Below are 9,193 nucleotides of genomic sequence, written 5' to 3'. Positions count from 1 at the left end.
AAATTACACACACACAAATAAATAAATAAATAAATAAAGGAAATAAATAGTATGCTGTAACTAGACATCGCTACTTAGCAGGTAGCCGATGAAATGCCAGCCATACCATAATAACAGCGTAAAATCTAAACAGATTTTTCTAATACTCCTTCACTTCCATTCAAGAAAAAAGGGTTTGTATTTGCAGCCTGGCATAGGGAGATCTGAACACCTGGATTTTTCCTTTGGGTTCTTTACTACCTATCCTATTTTCTAAGCACAGTTCTCAAGAACCATCCACAGACTTTTCTGAGTTTTTATACTTCTACTCCAGTTTTTCTCAGTCCCAATATTCCCACAAGAATTAAAGCAGCTGAGTACATGATCCTCGCCCTCATTGATCTGTTTTCCTTTCCAAGAGACACAGCTCTTTGTCCAAAGGCAACGACTCCAGACCCTTGCTCTCTACCACAGCCCCTCAGCACACCCCTCTCACTCCTCCGTGCAGTGACCAGCCCCGCCTGCCTATAACCTTCTCCGCAGGTAAATTTACAAAAATACGAAGGCAGAAGGTGAGGGTTTATGTGACGACAAATATTGTCAGTGTAGACAGCACTGTCAGTGTAGACAGTGTAGATACCTAACTCAGTCCTGAGCAGCAGTACGAGGTGTTTCTTGGAAAACACTCGGTGTTAAAGCCCCTCCTGCAGGCACAAGTTGTGAGACAGGAGATTTCAGAAGTGCCCTAGAAGAAAGGCCAGTAGCTGCCATGTCTATTTGCTAATCCAGTAGCCGCTGTTACCCTGTGCTGGGCATGGGGGCTGGCACACTCAGATGCTGACTCCAGCTGCCTTCTGCTGCCTTCCCTGCTTGAGCACGATTCCTTCATTAAGCATGCCAAGGAAAAGATGCTTTGTTTTATAAATTAGACTATTATCTCAGATTCACTTTCTCTCTTCACTTAATGAAAAGCAAATTTCTACAGCATGTCAAATAAATAGCCCATATATACATACATACAAATAGCCCCTATATAAATAGCCATAAATGCAACACAGTTCTTTCATATATAGTTCTATACACATACAGTTCTCTAAATATTTCTCAGCAAACTGAGAGTTCTCATGGTAGGTTCGTGCATTTCTATCCATCACAACCCCCAGTGACAGGTCTACCAGCATCTCTGCATCCCAGTATAAAGCAGCACCACGTCTCTCCTGTTACCAGTTGCACATATCTTCAGATGCACTCCCCCTTTTTTTCCCTTCACTTCTACTTCTAGGCTTTTGTTCTAGCTCCTTCCATTGATCAGACACAAGGCAACAGTCTAGCTCCATTTCTTGTTTTGGCTCCTGGTGACTCTAATTTATTGGAAGGAGGAGATTTCTTGCTATCCTCAAGCCACTTTGTGTTTTCCCTTCTTTTTTCTAGCATACACCTGATTGCTTCATTCGCACTCACTACTCTTATCCCTTTTACTGTTTTTTTCCATTTTTCTATCGATCCATTTTTCTCTTCTCCCTCTTCCCTTCATCTCTTTGCTTCTCTTTTTTAGCTCTGCCCCATCCCACTGAAGCTTTCCAGCTGGATGTATTACCTACTGCACTGAGGGGAAGCACTGCATCCGAATTCAAGTTGTACTGTACAACAAAACCAAGATTATAAATACTTACAGAGTCAGCAAGACATAACCTTAGTGTTCTCCCCTCCCTGTGCTGAACTCCCAAATCCAGAAGCTTCCTTTTATCAAAGCAATTTTAACTAAAACTAAAGTGAGAATTAAATGGAAAATAAATTGGGTGCTGAGTGCCCAACTCCAGAGCACGCAGCTCCTCTCACTTCCAGAGTTGCACTGCACGCCTTTCATCAGGCTCCTACTCTGCAAAGGTGTCTGTTTGCTTGCATGTTCCCCATCCGCCAGAGATGATACGGACACCCCATGTTGCCAGATAAGCAATATATGTCACTCTTCCTTGCCTAAGGTTAAAACAAATATGTTAATTTATTGCCTGTTATAGGCTGCACTAAGAACGAGAGCGGGAGAGAGAGCACGGTACGTTCTCTGCTCCCTGCTCAGAGCCACGTGTTTCCCCCCGAGCAGACTGTGCTGTCCTGCACACACTTGGCTGATCAGCCCTTCGCTTTCATGGCAGTCCCTTAGGTACACGTGCACAAAGGGGGTGTCAATGAATAGCTACTACTCTGAGATTACACGATTTTGTGCTTTTTACACCTCAAGCAAGTGAATCCTGACTTACCTTCCACCCTCGATCCTTTAGGACAGACCCCCACTGGCTGGGAGGAGGCAGAGCACATCACAGTGACATTCATTCCCATCGTAATCAATACAATATTGTCTGTGAAATAAAAGTGCTTTAATTTCAAGCAATGTCAGGAAAATCAGAATGACTCCAAGAGATCATTTTTTCAGCCTGAAAGATGACCAGAATAAAAATGTAGAAAGCCGTGGTCGGGCGGGTGGAGAACAACTAACTAAAATGAGATAACACTACAAGTTTATATATTCTGTGTATTTTCTTTCCATTTTCAAGAGGATCATTTCTAAACTGGCTGTCACCCTTGCATGAATTATTACATCAGGCTCAGTACGCTGTAGATATAGACGGAGACTAAACACACATATACTGCACTTTTACATGCTGACACATAATTCTTTCGTGCACTGCTAAATGGATGCAGAGAAAGCAACAATAAAACGTCTCTCTTGCATTTATATTAAAAGTTGGAAGAGGAAAGTCTTCTCCCCAATGCAAAGCTAAAGAATATATAATTTACTTATATATATATACATGTATATGCATAGACACAGATATACATGTACACACACATTACGTGAGGGAGAGGGAGAAAGAGATAAGGAAAAACCACTAAGATCTTCCTTCTGCCACCACAATGCAGTAGTCCTGCTAATATGAAAAGATCCAATCCTTGTATACAAGCGAATCTCCAAAGATGTGGTCTGACATGTAACTCTTCCTTGCTATGTAAATGTACTCTCAGAATACTGAGCTGCAGATTTAAAATACGCAGAATCAGTGCAGGAAACTGTGGGGAAAAGCAGAAATCGGTTCCTTCTGAAGACTCAATTGAATTACTCTGAAAAGATTAATTAAAATTGAATTCTCTTTTGACACAAAATCTCCTGTTTGCTAGTTCTTGCTATTACTATTACCTAGTTTCCATTAGGAGATATTATACTCTGTAATGAAATAAACCTCGTGGACCCTGTGGGATCAAGCAAAGTTTACTGTATTCTGACAGCAGCAGAGGAGAGGTTACAATGAGAGCTGGCAAGCTTAATGAAAAAGGGTTGACATATTATCACTGAATTCCTATCAGTGATCTGTATCACTGCTTCTTTAAGGTACAAAAGGTCAAATAATTGAATGCTGTGCTGATTAGGAAACAGCTTGATTTGCCAGCTGACAGCCGAGACTCAGATCTTCATTCAGTCTCTCCAAAAAACTACGGGGAAGGAATGGGAGGAGGGGAGCTCCTCCAGGCTTCAGGTACAGCTTCATAACTAGAATATGAATTATTAAAATAGAAAGGTCATTTGCATCTCTAGTACTCAGCTGTGTTTTCACTGCCAGTATTTGGGGAAGCCATGCAGGGGATCACCTTTATTAGGGATCAGTGCGAATGAATTAGATAAAAGACTGAGAGCATTTACATTGCAATTGGTGCTTCAAGTCTGCGCTGCTATAAAACATTGCTTTGTGCTTCACCACGGTGCATTTGGAGACTAATGAGACACACTAAGAAACTATCCAAAATGAACGTGAGGGCAGAATCTGGCCCTGGATGATATAAAGGAAAAATTCAATGTAAGTGGAATTAGCAGGGTCACACTAAAAGAGTTACTGACCACTTTAACTGTATAAGAAGCATCGATTTCAGAGAGCCAGAGCAAAACTTATTTGCATCTCATATTTCTGAATATTCTTATTTTCTGTCACTTACAAAGTCAAAATGAAATCCCCAGTGTCACAAGTCTTCACCCCAAAAGCTGGCACTCACATCAAAAGGATATGTGTTTATGTGTTGGCTGTTTGGGTCACCATCACAGGGCCCACAAAAACAGGTATTCGCCACATCCTAAATCTGTGCTTCCAAGTACACAGCCAGCAGCCTCATAATAGAAAGTTAAAATGTAAACACAAGCTGCTATTTTAGTGCAATCACACAAATGCAGCAGCTTGTGTTCTCTCTTCCTTTATTTCCAGAATGGACAGAATGCTTGAATTAAAATATACAGATATTCCTTTGTTGTTGTTGTTGCTCTCTAATTGCCTGGTCAATTAAATCTTGCTCACATAAGTAATCCTTACTCACCTTACTACCTTATTCCTATAATAACACAGTTGACAGCGTTTGGACTAAAGGATGCCAAAAGCTGTTTTTCCCTAGATAGTTAAAATACAAACAGAAATCAAAACCAAGCAGCCTAATAAAGGACTATAAGAACTGACAGTGCTTCGTGAATTTGAAAGGTTACATTGCTCAGTTGAAAATAAAACTGAAATCCTGATTCAACCCTGAGCTTTTGCCTCCCCTTTTCACAACATTTAAAGGCATTCTTCCCTTCGTCATATGGATAGTTGTTCACAAAGGAGTTCATTGATATCACCTTGCTCATCTAGACCAGATGGCCAAAAGTGATGAAAATCCAAAGGTATTCCAGAAAGTGACCTTGGAGATGCTTTTGTGATTCAAAATTCAGGAAAGATCGTAATCCTGATTCTGGAAGCATCCCTGCTTTAGCTCTAAAGAAAGCCAGTGCACCTAGGCAGCAGCTGATTTTAAAGGGCAACAGCAGACTCTCCCCAGTTGACAAGACATCTGCTACAGTATTCCACAATCCCCCATTTACAAAGGAAATAAGAGCTAGTTTGAATCACATATGTCAATAGCCAGGATTTTTGCCTTCTTACCTTTCAGATTCTATTACCTGTAACAAGACAAGATGATGATGCCTGGTAAGAAATGAAAACTGAAAGGTAAGAATCAGGAAAAAAAAAAACAAAAAACAAAAAACAACAACCTACAGACCAGATAGTTTAATTTTCCTCTCCTTTCTTTCTTTTTTCTTTTTTTTTTTTTCCTTTTTTCTTTTCCCCCTAAATTGATCCTCTAGCTTTCAACGGAGAAGTTGGCCAAAGTAAAATCGCAGGTGTGTGCTGCCCTCACCCTCTGGGTGCAAAGGCACAATGAGTGCCTCTACCCAAACCACGCCTGGCTCTGAAAATAAATCAACAAGAGTTTGCAACACAAAAGCCACCCTCTCGCTTTTGCTGAGCACTATTTGAAATAAAGATAGATCATAACGTGAGTCATTTATCTCTCCTCTCTGATGCATTCACACACACGCCTACCACTGCAGGGGGATTGAGAGAAGTGACCTGAATCTCAAGCACCCTTGGGTTTGCAAACAAAACCCAGCCAATGAGGGGATGCAAAACCTGAACTAAATCTACGGCTTCTCCTTTACCCCCCGTTTTCCTCCTCTTTTAGCTGGTGCAAGTACAGGAGAAACCAGGAGCAGTGTCACAGAATGAAACCGTGCATCATGTAACAGCTCCAAAGCAAGACATTCCCATTTCACACCACAGACATTCAAGCAAGCAGACGAGGTGAAATCCCAGTTGGCTGCAACACTTGTACTTATTTTAATTGTTTATTGAAAACAGCATGACAGATGCAAAAGAATGGTAGAAGGAAGAACAAGAAATATTGGCTTCTTTCAGATCCAACCCCCTGCATGAACCAGATGCAAAATCAATTCTTTACATTATATGTAAAAAATTAAAATAAAAAGTAGAACCAGCAATAGTAGCATGAGAGAGAAAAGAAAGGCCACGAAGGACAAGAGAAGAGGAGCAAGGGAAATTTGGACAGAGGCACTGGTGTTTCTGGTGCAGGAGCACGGGCAGCACGGCGTGGGGGCATGCTCCCGGGGGCTGAGGGGTTTCCCTGAGCACAGGAGCAGGAGGCAAGGCAGGCTGAAGAGAGAGGTCTATGGTAAGGGATGCAGGAGCAAAGCTTAACCTGAGGCTAGGAAAACCATTATTTATTACACTCTAATTATTTTGCTTTGGCTGGTTCTCAGATGAGTACTTCGGGAGCAGACTTACATGCCTGCACTGTTTCCTCCCTGCTGAGTCACCCCACGGCCCTACAGAGCACAGAAAGTCCAAAGGCTGAATCCAGGTGTCAAGAGATCTGCCCCCATCCCTTGCATCCTAAAAAGGAACATGTCCATGTCACCTATGGAAGAGTGGTGGCTTTTCCTCAGTGACAGAGGGATCCCACTAGGCACAGAGGATCACTTTTGCTGGCCAGCATTAAGCACGTTTTTCTTCAATTTATCTTTCCAGTATGATTCATTCCACTCATCCACTTGAAAAAATATGCTCAGGGTCATCCCGGCTGCTTGCACAGCGAAGTCCATCACCATACGGATAAAACAGGGTTCAATTTCTTGCCCAAACACAGACAATAAGGAGGTGCATACAAATTCTGTCCCTGACTTTCACTATCTCTGGAAATGACACAGCAAATACATCCAGTACAGACAAGTCATTCCTAAGGAGCCCTGAGCTCCAAGTGCCAAAACTGGATGGGACTGGAATAAATCTAGTGGAGACACAAAGTTAGAACAGTTAGGACATCACTCGCAACAAATTATGGCTTGGAGAGTGACATCCTCCAGAACCAATCCCACAGCCCAGTCCCTCAATGGGCCACAGAAAATTACTTCACCTCAACGACTGTTCTTTGGGAACGGACAGCACAGGAGCAGTCAAATACTTCAGATGCTTCTGCCTCTATATGCTGCCACGAGGAGTGCCTCAACATACCTGCGTGCGTCCTGCTGAAACAACCCCTCTCAGCACCGGCCCGCTACGTACCTACTGACCAAATGCTCTGACTCCCGGTTGTCAGTGGAGCTTCTCATGAGTAGTTATGAGGAAGATTTGGGGATTTCAATCTGGTGAGTCTGGCTGCTTTCTCTTAGACTAAATCAAATGCATCTCAGGCTTCCTTGTCTAAACCATCTTGTTCCTTTTGGGCCTTCTGGCTACATTTCATGAACTATCCGATGTCTCCTGTCTCTAGGGGACAACTTGCTGCTGCTACCAAAGGATGAACCATATGTTAGTCAGTCTGATAAGGGCACTGCCTCACCATGCAAACCTTGCCACTCCTGTCTTTCAGGTACTACATCCCTAAGGAAATATTTTGTATTTTCTTATTTTTAACTCCAAGAAAATTCACTTTTTTTCTCAGGGACCAAAAGTTAATCCTGCTGTCTTGTATCCCTACCATTACTTACCATTATGCTTTTCCCTCTTCCACGAACCCCAGCTGGCATTGTCCCATTCTCCCATCTGTACATGGGTGTTTTGTTTGTTTGTTTGTTTTCCATAATCTCACTGTTTCTGGAGGAGGTTGATTCTGAAATATCCTTTCCAAAGCCGGGATGGATGTTTCCAGTTGGGGTTTATTAAGTTCCTATGGCAGCTATTTCCAAAGCTGTTTTGTCATATATTTCTCTGCAAGAGGCTTTAAGAATGGCAGCAAGGCTTTGCAGATAAGGATTTGAATTGCAACCTTTACACTAGAAGTGTAATAAGAACATCAGGGAATTAAATAAAATTATATTTTTCCTAGATGTCTGCTTAAAAAGGAAATTCAGGATTTTATGGATGCCCCAGAGACAAGCTATTACATTACATTCCTTGCAGTTCTTATTTGAGTACTGTCTATTTGAGCACCTCAAATAGCACAGAATCATTCATAAAGAATGGGCAAGAGAGACTGTGTCCCATCAATATTTCAAGCTTGGTTATCAAATCAAGAGAAATTCATGAGTTCTGCTCCAGCTCAACATTTGCAGGTTTGATACTATTGTTTGACAGTTTAGTTTTTTTTTTCCTCTGCATTCACATTGCCATTAATATTTTATACAATATTTCAGTTGATGGTTATTGTAAAATTTATTTATTTATTTTTTTTAACTTGGCTGCACTAACCAGTTTTCTCCTTTCTCTTTCAGCAGGGAGAAATTCACACTCATTTGCTATTTGTGGGGTGATGACATAGTGTGAAGAAGCAGTAATGATGACTGACTGATAGAAGACACCATATGTTCTCTTCATTTTTCTCCGTGCTATTTTCTGAGAGAGGAATAAAGACTCAATATAAGATGAACTTTCCTATGATATATAATATTTAAAAAGCCTATGACTTTTTGCAAATAATTGGCAGGATAGGGGAAATACTCTTTTTTCTAAAGCATTCAGACAGTATTGCTATAAATATCAGGCTCCAAATCATTGAGATAAATATTTTTTCCACCAGAAATATTTTACATGCATCTAAACACCACCAAAATAAGCTTTACAATTAATTTCACTCTCCCCTACATCCTTCCACAGCAAGAATTCTGAAAATAGAGGTTGCATTTGCTTATGACTAAACAAAGGTTAACAACTCCTTCCAATTTTAAAATAAATGGGATTGTATATAGGATTCTATGTGACAATTCATAATACAAGGTAGCCAACAATCCTGACTACAAGCATGCTACCAGTATCACTAGAGCACAACCACAACACCAACATCGTATGCCGGGATGTTTCTTTACACACCAACTGTGTGAGTCTGGACAATTAATATCAGAAATGACTTCCTTCAGTAAATACCGTGTTAGCTTTAACATGTTTTAATCTCAAAACTAAATAAGAAATCTCATTTTCAGTAAAAACCTGAATGAAAAGCTCTTATTGTAGTAGCCTATGCATTTAACAAGTATACCATTTTCTTAAACAAAACACCTAAACATTTTAAATCTTTTTTTTTTTTCCCTGCTTATTTCATTCTCTCCTCTCAAACCAAGGCTTTTTGATTTGTGCTCTTCCTCCTAACTTTGTAATAGCCACTGACTAAAACCAGACTACATCCAGAGCCATGCACGTATCTGCTCGTCAGGCAGTCAGGGCAGAAACAAAGAAGTAAACAAAAGGGATTCATGTTGCCTTCTGTTCCATTAGAGACAAAGAGGGAAAAAATCAATCCTCTCAAATGCAAAAATAAACCCCAGATATCACTGCTTTAAGATACCTTATTAGCAAATTTCCAAGAATGTTTTGCAAGTAAGGGAGACAAAAGGGAAGGAAATCTAAGTGTT

This window comes from Netta rufina (genome assembly GCF_964035555.1).
Source record: "Netta rufina genome assembly, chromosome: 13".
In the NCBI taxonomy this organism is placed as follows: domain Eukaryota; kingdom Metazoa; phylum Chordata; class Aves; order Anseriformes; family Anatidae; genus Netta; species Netta rufina.
This window is presented reverse-complemented; position numbering follows the sequence as displayed.